The 23,274-nt window shown below is 35.6% G+C and overlaps 1 non-coding gene across 1 annotated transcript; it reads right to left on the bottom strand.

The window, feature by feature from the left end:
- Nucleotides 1–15,334: 15,334 nt before the first annotated feature.
- On the bottom strand, nucleotides 15,335–15,441 carry LOC128287333 (small nucleolar RNA R71). Its single transcript, XR_008278033.1, has one exon. It is a non-coding gene; the product is annotated as a small nucleolar RNA R71 (small nucleolar RNA).
- Nucleotides 15,442–23,274: the final 7,833 nt, after the last annotated feature.

Here is a 23,274-nt window from a genome sequence, read left to right as displayed (position 1 = left end):
TTCTAGAATTTTTGGTTGGGCCAATTAGTACAGTTTATTAGTTAAAGTTACCCCTGTTTCAAGACTCGACTGGTCTGACCTCTGTTTACTACGAACCATATTTCTCTCTGTACAAAATTCATATGACATTAGGTTTGTTTATACTAAAACTAGACTCAATAAGAATTCTGAGGATATAAAATACACCACCTAATTATATCTTTACAATTTATGGTGAATTTCTAAAGTAGGAACAGGGGATTCAGAAACTGCTATGACTCTGTTTCACTAAAATTAAAATATCTTCTAACATATACTTCCTTTACTTGTTTCATTTGTTTCATGTGAAACTAGACATAATAAGCTTCAATTTTATATGTATTTCACCACCAAATTAAATTTCTATGATTTTAGTAAATTTTCAAACTCGCGTTAGTATTGCTGCGGTATTTTGTTTATGGTAAATTTCATCCTTTTATGAGTTTTATGCACTAAGTATCTTAATAGTTTTCCTTAACATCAAACATAATCTAAACTAACCATTTTCATAATTTATCATTATCAAGCATTTCCTCAACCATTTCACAACCATACCATAAGATCATTTACACAAAATGGGTATATTGCTATACATGCCATACTTAAATTTACAAGCCATTTACAAAAATCTTACGGATAGTGTGGTGAGCCTTGACCTATCCCGACTCACGAAGTGGCTTGTCCAAAACTACAATGAGTAAGAAGGAGGAGTAAGCATAAATGCTTAGTAAGTTCATATGCAAATAATAAGTAACATAACAAGCAGTTATACCGGTCAACATTAGCATACATCACTAAAACACATATCACATTTTTAATCATTCTTCATCATCTTATTACCTTATCGTGGTTGTATCAATACTCAACCCGAGGGTTAAATACATACCTGTCCAAAATATCCATTTCATATCACTTACCAATCGTCTCTTTACATCTCGAAATTTTCCTCCATTTGAGTAGAACTTTACCCGTTGAACACATCGAATATAATTGGATACATGGATAACTTGCACATAAGTGCCACATATTCAATCAAGCAATCATGTAACCCGCCCATAAGCGAACTCGGACTCAACTCAATGAGCTCGGGCGTTCGCATCCATAAGTGAACTCGGACTCAACTCAACGAGTTCGGATGCCTAGTTACATCTCACGAACTCGGACTCAACTCAATGAGTTCGGACATTCGCATCCATAAGTGAACTCGGACTCAACTCAACGAGTTCGGATGCTCAACCATCCTAGTGACATGTCACTTGTATCCTAATCTATTCCTAAGGTTCAAACGGGCTTTTCCTCGAACACTTATCCTTGGCGTCTTCCGTAGAATGCCAAATCAATACTCAGTAACAATTATATTTAACAAGTAGTTCACATAATTTACATATTATTTGAAATTAACCACAAAGCATACATTTCATAATAAAATTCAGCATAACACATAATTAATATCAATAACTTAAAAATAACAATTATGCTACATTATTTACACATGAACTTACCTTGGTACCAAAATACAAAGATTTTGCAATTTAGTCCACAATCTTTTCTTTTCCTCGATTGAGGTCGATTCCACGTCTTTCTTGATCTAAAATAACACATTTAGCTTATTTAATACTCACATTATCAAATTAATCCTTAACTCAAATTTTGGCAAAATTACAATTTTACCCCTAAACTTTTGCATATTTACATTTTTGCCCCTAGGCTCTGGATTAAACTTTATTCCTTATTCTTATGTTTTACAACATGCTGATCACTTTTCTCTTCTATGGCAACATCAAATTCTCACTCTAACATGTACTTGTGACTATTAGGTATTTTTACCAATTAAGCCCTTTTACTCGCTTTTGCTTAAAATCGAGTAGTACAAGTTGTCTAACATAATTTAAAACTTCATATTCTATCATAAAACATCAAAATACACAAATTTCACCTATGGGTATTTTTCCAAATATAAACCCTAGGTTAAATTATTGCTAACATAAGCTTTATCGAGTTACGGATCTCAAAAACGTAAAAATCATTAAAAGCGGGCTTGGAATCACTTACTATGGAGCTTGGAAGCTTGAAACAAACCCTAGCTATGGAGAACCCTTGAAATTTCGGCCTAATGAAGAAGATGGACAAAAATTGGCTTTTAATTTTGTTTTTAATTCATTTTAATAACTAAATGACCAAAACACCCTTACTACTAAACTTTCCAAAAATTCCTTCCATGTCCTAATTTTTTCCATGAACTTAAAATTGGTAAAATTGCTATTTAAGACCTCCTCATTAATATTCCAAAACAATTTCATACTAAAAACTTCTAGAATGCAAGTTTTGCAACTTATTCGATTTAGTCCCTACTTTCAATTTAAGCACTTTAGGCATAGAATTTCATCACGAAATTTTCACACAATCATGCAATCATATCATAAACATCAAAATCATTGTAAAATAATTATTTCTATCTCGGATTTGTGGTCACGAAACCACTATTCCGATTAAGCCCTAATTTAGGATATTACACAACCGGCCCGATACGCTTGATAATCTCATACAACCCGATGAATCTCGAACTCAATTTGCCTTTTTGTCTAATTGGAGTACTTCCTTCCACGGAGATACTTTCAGAGACACTTTATCTCCGATTTCAAACTCAATATCTTTTCTTTTTAAATCTGCATACGATTTCTAACGATCCGCAGTTACTTTCAGACTATCTCGTATTACTTTCACTTTTTCTTTTGTTTCTCCAATCAAATCAATTCCATGAATCTTATTCTCACTAAGCTCTGTCTAGTACAACGGTGTTCGACATTTTTGACCATATAAAGCCTCGTAAGGATCATTTTGATACTCGATTGAAAGCTATTATTATATGCAAACTCAATCAATGGCAAGTTTCGTTCCCACGTACCTTCAAACTCAAGAATACAACATCTTAACATATCCTTGAGTATTTGAATAATCCGTTCAGATTGACCATCTGTCTGTGGGTGAAAAGTAGTGCTAAAGTGTAGTTTCGTATTTAACGCATCTTGTAGTTTATTCCAAAAGCGTGATGTGAACCTCGGATCTCTATCCGAAACAATAGAAATAGGTAATCCGTGCAATCTCACAATATGAGAAATGTACAACTCAGCAAGCTTATCAAGTGAATAATCTGTACGAACTAGAATGAAATGAGTCGATTTAGTCAATCTATCAACAACAACCCAGATTGCATCTTTCTTACTTGGTGACAAAAGTAAACTCGATACAAAATTCATCGTGATTCTATCTTATTTTCACTCTGGAATCATAATCGGTTGTAACGAACTGGATGACACTTGATGTTCAGCTTTAACTTACTGACATATCAAACATTTTGAAACAAAGTTGGAGATATCTCTTTTCATTCCAGACCACCAGTAATGCTGTTTCAAATCATTATACATTTTTGTACTACCGGGATGTACAGATAACCGACTACTATGAGCTTCATTCAAAATCATCTGAATTAACTCTAAATTTCTCAGAACACAAATTTGATCTCGGAATCTCAAACAATCGTCATTATCAACTCGAAATTTAGAATTAGAATCAAGATCACACTAGGCTCGTTTTGCTAAAATCTCATTATCAACCTTCTGAGCATCAACAATCCACTGTAAGAACAAAGGTCTCGCTTTCAATTCCGCTAAAACCGAACCATCATCAGGCAAATCTAAATGAGCATTCATGGTACGTAATGCAAACAATGATTTCTGACTCAAAGCATCAGTAAAAACATTTGCTTTTCCCGGATGATAATCGATAACAAGCTCGTAGTCTTTTAGCAGTCCTAACCATCTTCTCTATCGTAGATTCAAATCTTTCTAAGTCATCAGATATTTTAAGCTTTTGTGATTGGAATATACATGATATTTTTCACCAAACAGATAATGGCGTCAAATCTTCAAAGCAAACAAAATAGCCGCCAATTTCAAATCATGTGTTAGATAGTCTTTTTCGTGAGGCTTCAACTATCTCAAGGCATACGCTATGACTTTGCCTTCTTGTATCAAAATGTAACCTAATCCGTTCAACGAAGCATCACTGTAGATCACAAATTCTCTACCCAATTCTGGTTGTACTAACACCGGAGCTTCAGTTAATAGGACTTTCAATTGATCAAAGCTTTTCTGACACTTTTCAGACCATTCAAATTTCACATCTTTCTGAAGTAATTTCGTCAACGGAGTCGCGATCATAAAAAAGCCTTTTACAAACTGTCGATAATAACCAGCAAGTCCAAGAAAACTACGGATTTCAAAAACATTTCTCAAAGGCTTCTAATCCAAAATAGTCAAAATTTTACTCGGATCAACTCGGATACCATATGCCGACACAACATGTCCCAGAAAACTGACTTCTCGTAACCAAAATTCACATTTGCTAAACTTCGCATATAACTGCTTATCTCGCAAAGTCTATAGCACTATTCTCAGATGTTCAGCATGCTCAGTTTCATCATGCGAATAAATCAAAATGTCATCAATAAATACAATGACAAATCAATCTAAATACTGTTTGAAAATTCTATTCATCAAATCCATAAAAACAGCAGGTGCATTTGTTAATCCGAAAGGCATAACCAAAAACTCATAATGTCCGTACCTCGTTCGGAAAATAGTTTTCGAAATGTATGAATCTTTTACTCGCAACTGATAATAACTCGATCTCAGATCTATCTTTGAAAACACAATAGCTCCTTTTCACTAATCAAACAAATCATCAATTCAGGGCAGAGGATATTTGTTCTTGATTGTCACTTTGTTCAACTAACGATAATCAGTGCACATTCTCATCATGCTGTCTTTTTTTTCACAAACAGAACAGGTGCATCCCAAGGTGAGAAACTCAGTCTTGCGAATCCTCTATCGGTTAATTCTTGCAACTGAGACTTTAACTCTTTTAACTCGATCGGAGCCATTCTATATAGAGCTATCGAAATCGAAGTAGTTCCCGATACTAACTCAATGACAAATTCAACTTCTCGAATCAGAGGTAATCCTGGAAGTTCTTTAAGAAACACATCAGGGAATTCATAGACAACAGACACTGATTCCATTTTCTTTTCTGATACTTTTGAATCAATCACATAAGCAAAGTAAACTTGACAACCCTTTCTCACAATACTCAGAGTTTTCATTGACGAAATCACAGCCGATAACCCATTCAAATCACTAGATTCAATTCAGACTATTTCATCATTCTTGCATCTCAAATCAATAGTTTTCCGTTTGCAATTCACAACAGCATCATGTAATGTTTGCCAATCCATACCCAGGATTATGTCAAACTCATCAAATGGTAATAACATCAAATCGGCCAAAAAATAATTATCCCGAATCATCAACGGATAATTCTTGCACACTTTATCAACCAATACACACTTGCCTAAGGGGTTTGATACTCTAATTACAAATTCAGTAGACTCTACAGGTAAAGTCTTACTGGATACTAAATTCACACATATATACGAATGAGTAGACCCTGGATCTATCAATGCAATAACTTTAGTATCATAGAGAGTAAAAGTACTAATAATAACATCTGGATATGACACTTCTTCGCGTGCTCGAATAGCGTAGGCTCGTGCAGGTGCTCTAGCATCAGATCTTGCTGCAGTGTCTCACGTCACACCTCTACAACCACTCACATTTCCCATGTTTCTTGATGGTCTACCTCTAACTACAAATGTTACTCAAACTCATATTCTAAACATTATTTTTTTCAGCTAATTCTAGGCAATATTTTATAAAATGATCTCATGAACCACAACTATAACAAGCTCGGTTATTACTTTTTCCCAAAAAATCTCCAAAATGTCGTCTTCCATATTGTTTACACTCAGACTTTACATCCTTTGCGTTACCAACACTCGATACTGAGGTAGTTTGAGCCTTAGGGTTAGTATATTGCTTTCCTCTATCTCTGTTCTATTATCCCGTTGAAGCTATTGATCGATCAATAAAATCTCTAGATTTTTTTGATGAGGAATGATAAGTTTTATTCATTGATCTCTTTCTCGAATCTCTATCCTCTGAATCAGCTTTTCTCTTTTCTTTGTTGAGATCCTCGACTTTACAAGCCCTCTCAACCAATACTACGAATTATTTCAGTTCAAGTATCCCGACTAACAGTTTTATGTCTTCGTTCAATCCATCAACAAATCTTTTACACATGATCTCTTCAGTAGACACGTATTCTCGAGCATACTTGCTCAAACGTACAAATTCTCTTTCGTATTTTGTTACAGTTATCCGGCCTTATTTCAACTCTAGAAACTCTTTATTTTTTTGATCGAGGTATCTTTAACTTATGTACTTATTTCGGAACTCGGTCTGAAAGAATTCCCAGGTAACTTGTTCTCTAGGAACCACTGATGTCAACGTTTTCCACCAGTGATATGCATTATCTCTAAGCAATAATACTACGCATTTAATACATTCTTCTATAGTACAGGACAATTCATCAAATACTCAGATAGTGTTTTCAAGCCAGAACTCAGCTCTCGCGGCATCATCGTCAACCGTAGCCCGAAACTCTTTAGCCCCATGTTTACGAATCTTATCAATAGGTGGCTTAGTCAATCGAATCAGATCTATTACTTGTGGCACAACCGGGACTTATTGAGGAAAAGGTGGGGGCGAAGGTTGTTGAGCAGCCATATTCGTTTGTACGAATTTCGTGAATCACTCAGTCATCATTTGGAAGAAGGCTTGCTTAGCCTCTCCTCCCTAACTACTAGATATCGGCCTAGATTCTGCTGACACTGCCCCTTGAGTATGAGCGGGCACATTGTTCTCAACATCATCAGCTATCGCTCATTCGAGGTCCATGAGCTATATAGAATCACATTTTCATTGTCAGGATTTATCACACTATCGCAGTTCAAAAATATGGCATGTATAGCTAGACTCTCACTTGCTACGTTAGTCCTAGAATTGACTAAACCATAGCTTTGATACCAATCTAATGTAGCATCCCTAACCCGTATCCGTCGCTAGACTAGGGTTAAGAGGCATTACCGGACATATCAGAACATTTAGCATTTATTTCACAATCATCATAGCATCATAATCACACATCAACATAGAGTCCCTTTCTTAGGTCAATGAGACCTTAAACATGCTTTAGAAAGAGATCGAAACTAAACCAAGCTCATATAAAAATTTTCTAAACTTAAACATTTTTCAAAGTTATACAGGTCACACGCCCATGTGAACAGGCCGTGTGCCTTACACGGCATTGACACACCCGTGTATCTAAAACGTGGTAAAGCAGGGCATAAATACTAACTTCAACACACGACCACAAGACACGCCCGTGTGTCTTGGCCATGGTCGAAATTAACTTGGATCACACAACTGACCACATGCCCGTGTGTCTAACCTGTGTGCCCTTCGAAATGGCCACACAATCCCATGTGCCAAGACTGTGTGCCTCACACGGCCACCAAACACACCCGTGTGTCTAGGCTGTGCTCGAGACTAACTTGAATAACTAAATTACAATGGACACATGGTCGAGACACACACCTATGTGCTCAACCATGTGGGGTGAAATTAGGCTTGGTATAAGTCTCATTTCCCACCTATCTCAAGCACACCAAGTCCACAACATTTTTTTTGCATCATTTGCATACATTTATAGGCAACCAAATTAACCAATTCATATATATTCCATGCCATTCAAATACCATCCAATTTATTACTCAAATCCACGACCAAAGTATTCCAAAATCATTACAATTTATATAAGTTTCAAATGTATAAACTTATCATCTTGTCACAATTTCATACTATAAAATTTTCCATTTCAACATTTCATAATCAAACCATCACATATGCAATACATACATCAAATAACTTATTTAGCAAACACACCATTTAGGCCAACTTAAGAGGCCATACATATCAACAACTACAAGCCAAAACTTATGGCTAATATTCACATCACAAAACATACCAAAATGACACTAGCCTATACATGCCATATACCATAAGTACAACTCTCAAAATGGTACCAAAATAGTTGTCCGATAGTATGGTTGAGTTGTTGACGATTCCTGGATTTGAGCTAGCTTTACAATACTATAAAACAAAGAGCATTTCACACAGTAAGCTTTGGAGCTTAGTAAGTTTGCACTGAATATAATCAACAGTTTATATAATACGAAAACATCAAATAATAAACACTTAGTTGTTCACAAATCATCCATCAATTCTATTCCATCTCATTTATTACGTTCATACAAATTCATCAAGCTTCATACACATAGTATCATCTACCACATAGGTATCGAACATACCTGAACTTTCCCGTATTTATTCATTTCGTTCTCACCTCTCGTTCAAATACATTAATTCATTCGAAAGTCTTTCAATGCTTAAGGAATTCGTACACTTAGTGCATTAATGATTAGATGAAGCTATAAAGATCTCGCACACTTAGTGCCATTTCAACTAACTGAAGTTATCTCGGTATCCCACACTTAGTGCCTCATATAGCCAAAGCTATTCCAACTTGCACACTTAGTGCTATTTATAGCCGAAGCTGTTTGAATCGCACACTTAGTGTCGAACATAGTCGATTTATCATCGTATTCAAACCAAGCTCAAATATATACAATTTATATATTATCAAAACATTAAAACATAAATTGTAACATTATTTATCACGTACGAACTTACCTTGTACTCGGAATTGACAATTCGAATCGTTTACTCGATAATCTTCGATTTTCCTCGATCTAAATCTGAATTCCTCGTTTCTTGATCTATATGTATTCAGAATTAACCCTTTTATTCAAAAAATCATTCAATTCAATCCATATACACATATTTTGGGCATTTTACAATTTAACTGTCACATTTTCACATTTTAACAATTTAGTCCCTAATTCATAAAATCACAAAATACAAAAAATTTCTTTATACCATTGCCTAGCCGGATTTTACCTTAGCTCATATAAGCCCACACATTTCATTTATTTCACATTTTAGCCCCACAATTTCTCATTTTCACTATTTAGTCCAAATTACTCAAATTCATCAAAAATCCCAATACAAAACATGATAATCTAACACATATCTCAAACTTCATAAAACTTATAATTTCATCAATTGCTCAACTCAAAATCATCAAAAATTTCAGAAATTGAGACATGGGCTTGCTAGAACACTTAACAACGATCACAAAAACGTAGAAATTATCAAAAACGAATCAAAACACATACCTTAATTAGCCAATCTAAGTGCCGAAACGCTAGCTTGCTTATTATTTTATTTTTCTTTGATTTTTAGTGATGGATGAACATAAAATGGCTTATTTTCATGCCTTTGTTTAATTAAATCACCATTATTTAGCCAGTTACCAATTTAACCCTTATTAATATAAGTAAAATTCCACCAACTAGTGTCCATTAATGTCTATTCATGAATTCAATGGTCCATTTACAACATAAGCGCCTCACATATTTAAAGACATAGTAATTTAACACTTATTCAAATAGAAGACAAATTTTACATTTTATGTAATTAAGTCCTTTTTCAAAATTAAGCACACAAATGATAAAATTTTCTCACGAAACTTTCACACATATCAATTCACAACTTATAAGCATGGAAAATAATATTAAAATATTTTTTTGACTCGAATTTATATTCTTGAAACCACTGTTCTAACTAGGGTCTATACCGGGCTGTTACAAAATTGAATATTAATTATGTAATAACCCAAATTTTTAGGTCATCGAAAAAGTGAGTTTTTGGGTCTTCGATTTTAGATATTAGATTTGTAAATATTTATTAGAAATATTTACGAAGTTAAGTGAGAGGTTAATTAGATTTTAATTAAGTAAATTTAGCTTAATCAAGGCTAATTTAGTGAAAGGACTAGACCGAATATAGTGTAAAAATTTAATTATAAACTATAGAAAATTCAAGGGACTAAATTAGCAAATAAGGCTTAAGAGAGAAGTGTGTGGTATGTATGAATACAATTGTATTATTTTAATTGGTACAAATGTATGTATAAATAAAAATTTACTTATTAAATAAGAAATAATAAAATGATTAAAGTGTATTATAATAATATAATATAATAAAGTAATTAAATACAATAAAAGAAAGAAATAAAAGGATGAATGGAAACGAAACAAAGCAGGAAAAGAAAGAAAGAAAAAAGGGAAAGAAAAAGAAAAGGAAAATTTAGGGTTTTGAAGTTCCACGCTTGATTGGTAAGTCAATTTGATCCCTTTTCTTGAAATTTTGATGTCTATGGAATCCTAGGAAAGAATACTACTTGAGTTATGTTGAAATTTAGAAAGATATTGAATTTTTAGATGTTGATTAAGTTGAATAAATGGAAGAATGAAGTGTTAATTTGATGGAAATTCAAGTTAGAAGTGGGAGAAGGATTAAATTGTGAAAGAAAATATAGGTCTTGTAATAATTGGGATTGAATTGAGAAGATGTTATAATTAGTGTTTTATGCTGAAAATTTAAGAGTTGGAATAGTTTAAAATGATAATTGAATGAAAATATAGGATTTATTTTGAAGAAAAAGAATAGTTATGGTGGAAGGACTAAATTGGAATTTAAGTAAAAGAAACATGAAAATACAAGAGTGTGTTATTAAATAATATATACTGATAATTTTAAATGTTAAATTTTATGTAGCCAACGTAGCACCGGAAACATCATCGAAAAAGGGAAAGGAGAAAGTGAACGAGGATATCAAGTAAACTCGAGAAATTCGGTTTGTATTTCTATAAACTATGCTTAATGATTTAATACAATGTAATTGCTATTCTTAGTAGTTAGAATGTTTAATGAATGATATGATAGAAATTATTACTACTTTTGTATTGAAATGTAATGATTTGTACACCCTATTAACAAGTATCGCACTAGTCGGACATAATTGGCATGCCATCGGATTGGAAGTGTTCAGGGATATTCCGACTGTGTGTCGATGAGACACTATATGTGTCGACTACTGTGACTATTCTGGATTCATTCCGAAGAGGTACTCTGTACCTGACTATGACTGTTATTGCTACTGTTACTATTACCCTACGGTGTATTTCGGTTTCGACCAATGAAAGACTGTACATTATCACCGGTGTGTGGGTTGGATCTGTGTATTCGTCCAGGTCCGAGTTATGTTAATAGGGGTAATTGAAAGTACTAAAGACAAAGACTGACTGCTATTGATTATGTGACTGTTTTACAAGTATTGAAAGATATTGAATGATATGAAAAGTATAAAAAGATTTGTTTAAATACATTTAAGAGCTATAAGTTAAAGGTAAGTGATGAAGCTAATAAGATTATGAAATAAAAAGTTATGTTACAATGTATATACATAGCTTATTATTGTTTTAAGTATTAGTTTATAGAAATACCCTTGAGTGTATACTCAGTGACGGTATGTTTACATGCAGTCTAGGTACGAAAGAAAGTTAAGGACTCAGCATCCAAGCCAATCTCGGACTCAAAGTGGTGAATACTTTTCTTTTGGTAAAATGGCATGTACCTAGGTTGTTAAGGTGTTATTTTGTATATAATAGTGTATAAACATGAAAGTTGTTGAAGCATGGTATGAAATGTGTATCTTTTAGAAATCAAATTTACATGAGTTTGACTAGTATGATAATGTAGTAAATTTTGATATAAATTGTGGTAAGTGATCCTTAAGAGGTTTTAAAGTGAATTAATGAATATTTGCTAAGTCCAAGTGGCATAATGTATGATATTTGGTTTAATAATTATCAATAAAAGTTTGGGCAAGAATTAGATGTGTTTAGCAAGTGAAAATAGCATAAAAAATTGTCAAAAATCATGTTTTCACACGGCCAAGGCACATGGGCGTGTGCTCAGGCCGTGTGGCCCTCTGTTTATGTCACATGGGCTGTTGCCACAGTCGTGTGTGCAAGTCAGATTTACCCACGGCCTGGCCCCACGGGCATGTTCCAGGCCACACGGGCATGTCCCAGGCCACACGGGCGTGTGCCCCTATCTCTAAGGAAAAAAAATTTCTAAAGTTGCCAGTTTAGTTTCGAATCACTTCTAAAACATATTTTGGGCCCCATAGGCCTATATTAGGGACTTTATGATGAAATTTGATGAATATTGATCTGAAATGTTAAGTGTATGACTGGGTTTTGTATAAATGTTAGTGTATAAGTCCGGTAATATCTCCTAGCCCTATTCCGGTGACAGCGTGGGATTAGGGGGTGTTACAAATTATATTGAATTAAGTTAAATTCATTCGTATAGATCTAGTTAGACATCATACGGAGTTAGACCTGGGCAAAAGAAAAAAATCAGATTAGTCACCTTCGTATCTTCGTACACCGTCAAGGTAAGTTCGTGTAATTAAATTGTGTAATTATATGCTTTGATTGAATTAGATGTATGTTATTTGCATTATCATCATATATGAATACCGCTTGCATATCCAATGACGTACAATGATTATCGAGCCCCATTTGAACCTTAGGAATTGTAGGATACAAATGACATGTCATTAGGGTTACCAATTTGGTTGAGATCCTGCATGTGTTGTAGACATACCACAACTCTTATGAGCTTATCAATTCTCAGCTCGTATGAGCTTTCCAATTCATAGCTCGTGAGAGAATACTGATTCATAGCTCGTATGAGCATACATGTACATGAATTAACGAATTATAGTTCAGTACACCTCATGTGTACTACCCGCGTATCCAACGATATTCTAAATAGTTTAACGGGCATTGTTCTGTTACGAGATTACATGAGTTCAATATGAACTACTACATGTATTTACATAAGATATATGAAAATGAATTGTACATGATATATAGATACATGATATGGAAATTATATGTACATGAAAGTTTGATTATTGTTGAGCTTATACATGTTTCTTGATATTTATATGAATTACATGACTAACATGGTTGATGAGGATATGTATTTAGGCTTTTGGCCAAATTGAGTTTAGATATGCTTTGTATGATTACCTTAAATGTGATTAAATGGTAAGTTAAATTCTATGTTATACGAACTTACTAAGATTAAATGCTTACTCTGTGTTATTTTTTCGTGTTTTTAGTGATTTGGAAGCTCGTTCAGGTTGGAAGCTTGTCAGAGCTATATCACAGTATCCATCGGCTCTTTTGGAACATTCGGTTGTTTAATTTTGGTTATAATAGCATGTATAGTTTAATTTGGCCAATGTTGGCTTATATGTGTGATAAATCGTAATTTATACATATTTTTATCCCATGCATAGCACATTTTTGGAAGAATTATCTTTAGATTTGGTGAATTCGATGCTCTTAATCCTTTAATTTCATGTTTTATACTTAGGTGAGCACAGGAGAGTAAAAAGAGCAAGAAACGGGCCAAAAATGGAGAAAATGGGTCAACGTAGGAAATCAGCACGGCCTAGACTTCCTCACACGGGTAGTTCACATGCCCGTGTCTATTTAACAGATTGTAACGCGACCTACGCGACCTCACACTAGCGTGTCATACGGGCGTGTCCCTATCAAGCCCAAGTCTAGTCCTATTCGGAAAAGGCCACTCTTGAGGGTTTTGAAGCATTCTAAAGCCTATATAAACACCCCACGAGGTACCTAAAGAAGACACATGGAGTAGGAGGCAAGGAATTACTCGAAGAAAGCCGATTGATCCATCTCAGAAGTCGAATTCTCCTTCAAGACTGAAGATCTCCCTTCAATTTCCTTCGGGATTTTTTAGGTTTCTTTATGTTTTGTTATTATTATTCTTCTGAGATGTTTTCTTTTACACTTATGAACTAAATTCCCCAAATACCTAAGGGGAATGAAACCTAAGATGAATCTTGCTATTATTTTCTGAATTGTATGATAAATACTTGATTTGTTCTTAATTATGTGTTCTTAATTCTTGTTTTAATATTTCAGGACATTGATTCAAGTACTGATGTGCTTATTCAGAGGAGCAAAAGTCCCTGTCTAAGAGTAGATCTAGCATAATTAAGTGGAGTTGATTGCACCCGTAGACATAGGACGACATAATTTTGCCGGGTTAGGGTGAAACCTAATAAGGGAATCCATAGGTCGAGTTAATGAAACACTAGGGGTTTTAATTAGAAAGAGATTTCAATTAATCAACCTGGGGTTAGACGTTGTTAGTCTCGAGAGAGATAATAATATAACTTACGGATTACTACAGATCAAGTCAACTGAATAAACCGTCTGATTCAGAGTCAAATAACAAGTGAAGTCTAGGTGGATTTTCCCTTGGGTATTGTCCAAATCGATCAGTTTTCCCAAAAGTATTTCCCCAATTTTCTTCCTGTGCATTATTAGTTTAGTTAATTAATTTAGATAAAACAAACGCCTTTATTTTTAAGCTAGATAATAAAAATAGAGTTAATACTAGTACTTTTAGTTCTTGTGGGTTCGACATTCCGATCTTGCTATAAACTATACTATTGTTTGATAGGTGCGCTTGCCTTTATCGTGATAATAGTTAGTTTTCAAGTACGATCAATCATAAATTTAAAACTTATCGCGATTTGCATCAATCATATTTTTGGCGCCATTGCCAAGAACTAAAATATTAGGAACGTTTAATTTTTATTACTTTAGCCATTTATTTTATTGAAATTTAAATTTTATTTTAGTTTTATTAATTTTGCTAAATTGTCTTTGTTTTCTTCTGACATGTTTAATTAGTTTATGACTAGAAGAAACCCATCAGGACCATTACTTTTTGATAGTGAGTTTGAAAGCACAGCTCGCAGAAATCGAAGAGAAATTAGGCGAAGCCTACTTGACATAGAGGAAGGACAAGAAGACGATATTCAAACCACAACCGAGGAGATGAATAAAAATCAGAATAATCAGCTTCCTCCTGTGGTTGCTGCAGATCCAATAAATCAGAATCCTGCTCCTCGTACTATGTATGATTATGCTAAATCTACTTTAACAGGAGCCGAATCGAATATAGTTAGACGTGCTATTGCTGCAAATAATTTTGAACTGAAACCTAACACAATTCAAATGATATAACAGTTTGTTTAGTTTGACGTTTTGTAGGACAAGGATCCAAACACTCATTTGGTGAATTTTCTGGAGTTTTGCGACACTTTTAAGATCAATGGCGTTTCTGACGATGCCATTCACCTTCGGTTGTTTCCTTTTTCATTGAAGAACAAGGTTAAACAGTGGTTAAACTCGTTACCATGAGGGTCAATCACTACTTGGGAACAAATGACCGAAAATTTTTTACTTAAATATTTTCCGCCGGCTAAAATGGCTAAGTTGAGGAATGCTATCTCTTCTTTTGTGCAGATGGATCTAGAAACACTCTATGATGCATGGGAGAGATACAAGGATCTATTGAGAAGGTGCCCTCACCATGGGTTACATTTATAGTTACAGGTTCAGACTTTTTACAATGGTGTGAACCCCTAAATAAGACAACTCATCGACGCAGCCGCCGGTGGAACTTTGAATAACAAAACACTTGAAGAGGCTTATGAATTTATTGGAGAGATGTCACTGAATAACTATCAATGTCAAGTTATGAGATCGAAGCCGACAAAAGCAACCGATGTTTTCAATCTTGACGCGGTCAGTATGCTATCTAACTAGGTAGAACTTTTAAATAAAAATATTGACGGTTTATATGGTTCTACTCAGGTATATCCAGTGATGAGGTGCGATGTAAATGGAGGAGTACACACAGAATATCAATCTTTCAATCCTAGCACTGAGGAGGAACAAGTTCAATATATGGGAAACAATAATTCTAGACCTCAAAATAACCCATACAGTAATACTTATAATGTAGGTTGGAGGAACCATCCCAATTTCTCGTGGGGTGGTCAAGGAAACCAAAGGCCACAACATCCTCCGGGTTTTCAACAACCATCTTACCAACAAAAAAAAAAGCCAAACCTTGAGGAGATGCTAACGAAGGTTATCTCAGTGTCAGAAACTCGTTTTTAGAATACTGAGACAAAACTTAAGAATCAACAAGCGTCGATTCATGGGCTTAAAACCCAGATAGGCCAACTCGCCAAACTGATTTCTGAACGACCACAACGTAGCTTGCCGAGTAATACTGAATCGAACCCAAATGAACAACTTAATGCGATTACCGTTCGAGATAAGGAAGGGTTAGTTGAACCTGAACTAGAATCGAGGCAAGGAATTATGGTAAGTAAGGGTAAAGGTGAGACGGACCACAATGAGCAAAAATCGATAAGTAGAGAGTACAAACCTCGTGTGCCATACCCCAATGCGACAAGGAAAGACCACATTGATGAACAATTTGGTAAATTCCTTAAACTATTAAAGAAATTACATATTAACTTACCATTTATTAAAGTTCTTTCGCAGATGCAGAACGTAGTTAAATTCTTAAAAGAGCTTTTAGCAAACAAACAGAAGTTGGCTGAGGCGTCGCATGTAGAGTTGAACGCAGTTTGCTCAGCCATTCTACAGAATAAGCTACCCAACAAGTTGAAAGATCTAGGGAGTTTTACAATTCCTTGTTTAATTGGTAGTTTGAACGTGAATAATGCATTGGCTGATTTAGGGGCGAGCATTAATGTTATGCCTTGTAAAATGTTTAAACAGCTAGGTCTTGGGAAACCCAAACAAACTAGGATGAGCATTCAATTGGCTGATAAAACCATTAGATTTCCTAGGGGTATCATTGAAGATGTTCTTGTTAAAATTGATAAATTTATATACCCAGTAGACTTTGTTGTTCTAGATATAGAAGAGGATAGTAACATACCTTTGATTTTAAGACGACCCTTTTTAGCAACTGCTAGAACCATTATTGATGTTGGTATAAGTGAACTCACACTTCGTGTGGGTGATGAAACAATCACTCTTCAAGCTCGTAATTTGAATAACACATCGAATATTGAGAGTGGTTGTATAAATCATGCTACTAATACTAATCATGTGGTGCAACCTTCTTTGCAAGAAACACGTTCGAGGAGCATATATGAGCCTTGTTCAAGTAACAACAAAGGACCCATCTATGAAGAACGAAGTCTACAGATTGAAGAACTAGATGAATGGCGAACACCTGTCAAGGAAAAACCAAAAGCACACGAAAAATTGAAGTGACACCACAATGAACATAGGGGTGAAATGAAGCAAATTAAAGTTGGGGACAAAGTATTGTTAGATGAAAATGACCCCCGAATTGCTACTCTAGAGCACAATACGGACAGAGCAACTCCTTTCACGGTAATGAACATCTTTCCATATGGTACAGTTGAGGTAACACATACTGTATTCAGAACTTTTAAGGTAAATAATACTCGACTCAAACCTTATTTTGATAAAATTGATAGAAAGAAGGAGGAGTGTAAACTCCCTTCACCCCCATGACCACGCAATAAGAGAGGTAACTCGAGCTTAGACTCTAAACAAGCGCTTTTTGGGAGGCAACCCGAGCAATAACAGTGTTGATTTCTTTAAAATTTTAGTTTTTAAGATCTAAATCATTAACTGAATCCTTGAACACAGATGGTCAAAATCTATACGGCCAAGCACACGGGCGTGCTTTAGGCTGTGCTCATACCACGGGCGGAGACACGACTATGCGATACGGTCGTGTGAGAACAGAGCAAAGTTTTTCCCCAACACGGGATTCGATACATTGCCACAGCCATGCGACTTGGCCATGGGTAATTCAGTCAAATCAACACGGTCATGCGACACGCCCGTGTCTATAAACCATGGTCAAAACTGCCAAAGCAAGCTTGTGCCCACCACTCGTGGTCAAAACTGTGAAACTAACACGGGCGTGCGCACATATGCACGGGTGTGGGTGAAGCGAACGTAGTAGGACACGGTCGTGTGACAGGGCCGTGTGCACTAACACGTCCAAGGAACACGGGCGTGGGTCAAATTTCAGACGTGCCCAAATTTGAAAATCACGAAATGTACAGGCTAAAATAAGGAACGGCCGTGTGCCTCAATATCTATATAAACCCCTCACTATTTATCATTCCCTTCCCCAAAAACCCTAAACCTAGCAGCCAAAAATCTTTTTCCCCACTGACCAGCCACCCCTAGCTCCCTTTTCTTTTCCATTTTCTCCCTTATCTCTTTCCCCTCTCCCCTCTCCCCTCTCCCCTCTCCCCTCTTCTCACCCTTGTGCGCCCCACGGCCTCATTGCCCATGCCTGTGACCGTTGCACTAGCCCCACCGTAGTCACCATTCGCTGCACATCGACGTCGCATCCCTCTGTCGGCAAGCACCACCATCGTTTATCAGTCGTTTGTTTCCCTTTCACCCCATTACTTTTATTTCTTGTACTGATTTCTTAACTTATTCTTGTTATTCTCTCTATTGTTAATAATTTGCATGTGTATTAACCCTTATCCATGTTTCCATTTTTCCCTAATGATAAAGATTTACTTACATAGTTGTGTTCTCATTGATCTTTACTCTTGCTTGATTTTCCCATTCACTTGATTGATCTTTTAGCATTTGCTTGGTTTAACCTTAGCACCATGTCCATGTTTAACTTAACCCGTTGATTCATATGCAATATCACCACGTTTTTAGCATGATTAAATATTTGTCCTAGCAAGTCATTATTTTTGGATTACTTAGATTTTACTTGAAGATGTGGGCATTATTGTTGACTTAATCTTTTCTTCTTGGAGGGATACCATGCCAAATCCACGTGGTAAGAAAACTGCTATCACTGCCTCATATAAACGAAAAGGAGCAGCATACTCCTCGGGTCCTACCACCGAAATTAGGCACCCATTCTTCCAATTTCCACAGGGACCCCAAGAGGAACTATTCCAGATACTATGGGCTCGACCCCTAGGTGTGGGTTGTTGCATTGATTGAACCACCCTAGAGTAGAGCTAACTCACTGACGCAGTCCAGGCTCTCCTGACTACTGACCTGTGGGGACTCTTCTTCAAGATCATCGAGCCGACGTACCTCGAGCTTACACTCGAACTCTGTTCAACCTTTCATCTTCAAGTTGTTATGACAGAGTTCGATGATCCTGGAATGGTCCAATTTCGTCTCGGCAGTTTTGTTCACCAGTTGAGTGTGCGTGAGTTTGGAGTCACGTCAGAACTATACACAGAGGAGTTCATGGACAACGACAACTTCGCCAACCTCCATCGCCACATCCACTACTCTTCTTCAAACTGCTGGAGGGCCCTCCCCTACTTCAGCAACCTATGACCCGAGTCACTCCAAGGCATCGGCTCTCGTCCTATCTCTGAGATACCTATACGCCATCCTAGCCAACACCCTGATAGGACGACGAGAGAGCACTAGTGTCGTCAACACTAACGACTCCTATTTTTTATGGAGCATGGCGTATGGGCACGTATTTGACCTCGCCTATTTTATTACCCTAGCCATTCACCATCAGACGAGCGACACACAAAAGGATTCATTTTCATAGGCCCTTATGTGACTCGCCTGGCACGGTACTTCGGTCTCCTCAACACAGCGATGCAAGCATCCTCCCTCACTCTCATCGATCAGATATCCCCACAGGGCATCCCGAGTATGCTGCATATGAGGATGATCGAGTGACGATGTGGATTTGATCCTCTCTAGTACCGCATTGTCCAGTCAGGCTAGTAGGAGGACCCAGTGGACATTACCGATGATGTCCCTCCACCTCACGAGGATCCAACCTCTCAACCACCACCTATTCATCGTCCAGTTCATCCGGCGGCTTCACTCTCTGACATCTCTGAGCACTTCACTCGATTTGAGCAGCAATGTTTTCAGTGCTTTGATCACATTGATGCAACTCTACATCAAATTTGTCAGCATCTTCATATCTCATCGCCGCCCTCACCTCGCGAACCATCTGGCGATGAAGATGTTTAAAGACTTTTATTTATTATTTTTATGTTTTTACTTTATCTTTTTAAAATTATTTTTTATTTTATTTTTCTTTAATTTTATTTTTACTTCATCCTTAGGTTTTATAATTTATATTAAACAATTTATATTTTCGGCCATTTCTTTACGAGTAATCATGCTACTTTATATTTCCTAAAGAGCTTTTGATTTTATCGCAGTTATAAAGAGCTCCAAAGCTCACTATTACTTAGGAATTTGCAACTCCACTGGAAAATGTTCTCCACGACTGCCATGTCCTGCTCGACCACGACCATAGCTACCACTAGATATAATATTATTTTAGCGAGGACTTGTGGACTAACGAGCCTCTACCATTACCGGAGTATCCTCCTCCAATCTCACACTTGCCTTAGCCGACCACTCTTCATGAATCCAATTCAAGGATTCCATTTTAACATTCAGAAAGTTTCACTTCTCTCCCTATCTTATGATCTTATATCTATATTTTTCAGTAAATCTATCTTTGTACATTGAGGACAATGTACATCTTAAGTGTGGGGGGGGGGTTATTCATATCATTATCAGAAAAATCCCTGAATTTTACCTTATTCTCACGTGACTCACTCATGTCACTATTAGAATGAATTTTGGTTAATTTATTATTCTTATTAATATGTCTTGAATTAAAACATAGGCATTTATGCATTGACTGTTTAAACTTTAAAGAATTAGAGAATCAAGCATGATAAGTTGATTTTTGAAAATTAAATTTTTTAGGTTATTTCCCCAAGTTTAGGTATTATCTTGAGTTGAAATTCACAGGATTAACATCAAAGAGCCATAATTTTTGTGAGATCTTGAGCCTTTAGAGCATATATTATTTCTTTCATGCTCACTTTTATTGTTGCTATGAGTGTGTCAATATTGATTTGTTATTCTAGAACTTGCTTCGATTCTGCATGTCAAGACCACACCATTTGGTTTGATATGTCGAGATGATAAAGACACTTAGGTTTAACCCACTTACTCCATAAAAGTCTACCATCATAATTAACCCTTAGTGAACCCCCTTAATCCTAACAAGCTATTCATTGATTTACCCTCAATATTAACCCATAACCCATTATTGTTGAAATCCCCTCATTTGATCCCCATTTTTGTCAAGATTTGATTTGAATAAATTGCGTAGCTATGTTTTATTTTTAATAGTTAGCAAAATTCTATGTTAACTTGATGTGTTCTTAAAAAAAAAACATACATACATATTAGTAGTAACTTTTTATTTTTGAGCTTAAGTATTTAATTCCATATCCTATGAAGAAAAGCTCAATTCTAGGATTTTCTAATTAGGAATGTAATTTATCAAGTTTTAGTATTTTTCTAGTTAGGTAATTTTTCAATTCAATCTCAATTCTAACCTTTTCTTTCAGCTTGTGACCATACCCCCTAACCAAAGCCACGTTACAACCCTCTAAAGACCTTTTGATTAATGAATCATCTCAATATATAGTGGTGGAGATTTGATTTTCACGTAAGCCTATGGTAGTAACTTTTCATATTGACCGTTGAGTGCTAAATTTCTTGTCCTTAAACACCTCGAGTGATTTGAGTGAATCTTTAGTGAGGATGTGAAACTCTGTAATATTTTGAATTAAAGGTGATTACTTAGATGAGGGGAGACACCTAATGTTCTCGTGATAAAATGCTCAACTTGGAATGTTTGAAACTTTGATGTTCTTCTAGTCGAATTCTCAATGTATGATTACTTATGGTTTATTTTAAGATATTATTGATAGGAATTATAAGTTGAGAAAAATGAAATATTGATTATGAATTAAGGATTTTGCTTGAGGACAAGCAAACGCTTAAGTGTGGGGATATTTGATAAATCGTAATTTACACATATTTTTATCCCATGCTTAGCCTATTTTTGGAAGAATTATCCTTAGATTTGGTAAATTCGATGCTCCTAATCCTTTAATTTCATGTTTTATACTTAGGTGAGCATAGGAGAGTAAAAAGAGTAAGAAACGGGCCAAAAACGGAGAAAATGGGTCAATGTAGGAAATCAACACAGCCTGGACTTCTTCACACGGGTAGTTCACACGCTCATGTCTATTTAACAGATTGCAACATGGCCTAAGCCACCTCACACGAGCGTGTCATACGGGCGTGTCCCTGTCAAGCCCAAGTCTAGTCCTATTCAGAAAGGACCACTCTTGAGGGTTTTGAAGCATTCTGAAGCCTATATAAACACCCCAGGAGGTGTTTAAAGAAGACACACAGAGTAGGAGGAAAGAAATTACTCGAAGAAAGCCGATTTATCCATCTCAGAAGCTGGATTCTCCTTCAAGATTGAAGATCTCTCTTCAATTTCCTTCGTGATTTTTTGGGTTTCTTAATGTTTTGTTATTATTATTCTTTTGAGATGTTTTCTTTTACACTTATGAACTAAATTCCCCAAATACCTAAGGGGAATGAAACCTAAGACGAATCTTGTTATTATTTTCTGAATTATTTGATAAATACTTGATTTGTTCTTAATTATGTGTTCTTAATTCTTGTTTTAATATTCTAGGATATTGATTCAAGTATTGATGTGCTTATTTAGAAGAGAAAAAGTCCCTGTCTAAGAGTAGATCTAGCATAATTAAGCGGAGTTGATTGCACCCCTAGATATAGGGTGACATAATTTTGCCGGATTAGGGTGAAACCTAATAAGGGAATCCATAGATCGAGTTAATGCAACACTAGGGGTTTTAATTAGAAAGAGATTTCAATTAATCAACCTAGGGTCAGACGTTGTTAGTCTCGAGAGAGATAATAATATAACTTAGGGATTTCTACGGATCAAGTCAAGTGAATAAATCGTCTGATTCAGAGTCAAATAATAAGTGAAGTCTAGATGGATTTTCCCTTAGGTATTGTCCAAATCAATCAGTTTTTCCCAAAAGTATTTCCCAATTTTCTTCCTGTGCATTCTTAGTTTAGTTAATTAATTTAGATAAAACAAACACCTTTATTTTTAGGCTAGATAATAAAAAGAGAGTTAATACTAGTACTTTTAGTTCTTGTGGGTTCGACACTCCGGTCTTGCTATAAACTATACTACTGTTCGATAGGTGCGCTTGCCTTTATCGTGATAATAGTTAGTTTTCAAGTACGATCAATCATAAATTTAAAACTAATCGTGATTTGCATCAATCAATGTGTTTTGTTGAGATTAGCCACTTGTTTGGTTTGTGTTATGGAATTTTTGGATATGTGCATATTTTTCTTATTATGATTAATGTGTGGTTTGGTTTATGATTGAATGAAGAGTGGTAAAAAGGTAGCCTAATGTGCATTTCGTATATGTGTTTTGTAATATGAAGAAT

Source organism: Gossypium arboreum, chromosome 13 (genome assembly GCF_025698485.1).
Source record: "Gossypium arboreum isolate Shixiya-1 chromosome 13, ASM2569848v2, whole genome shotgun sequence".
NCBI classification, from domain to species: Eukaryota; Viridiplantae; Streptophyta; class Magnoliopsida; order Malvales; family Malvaceae; genus Gossypium; species Gossypium arboreum.
This window is presented reverse-complemented; position numbering and strand designations above follow the sequence as displayed.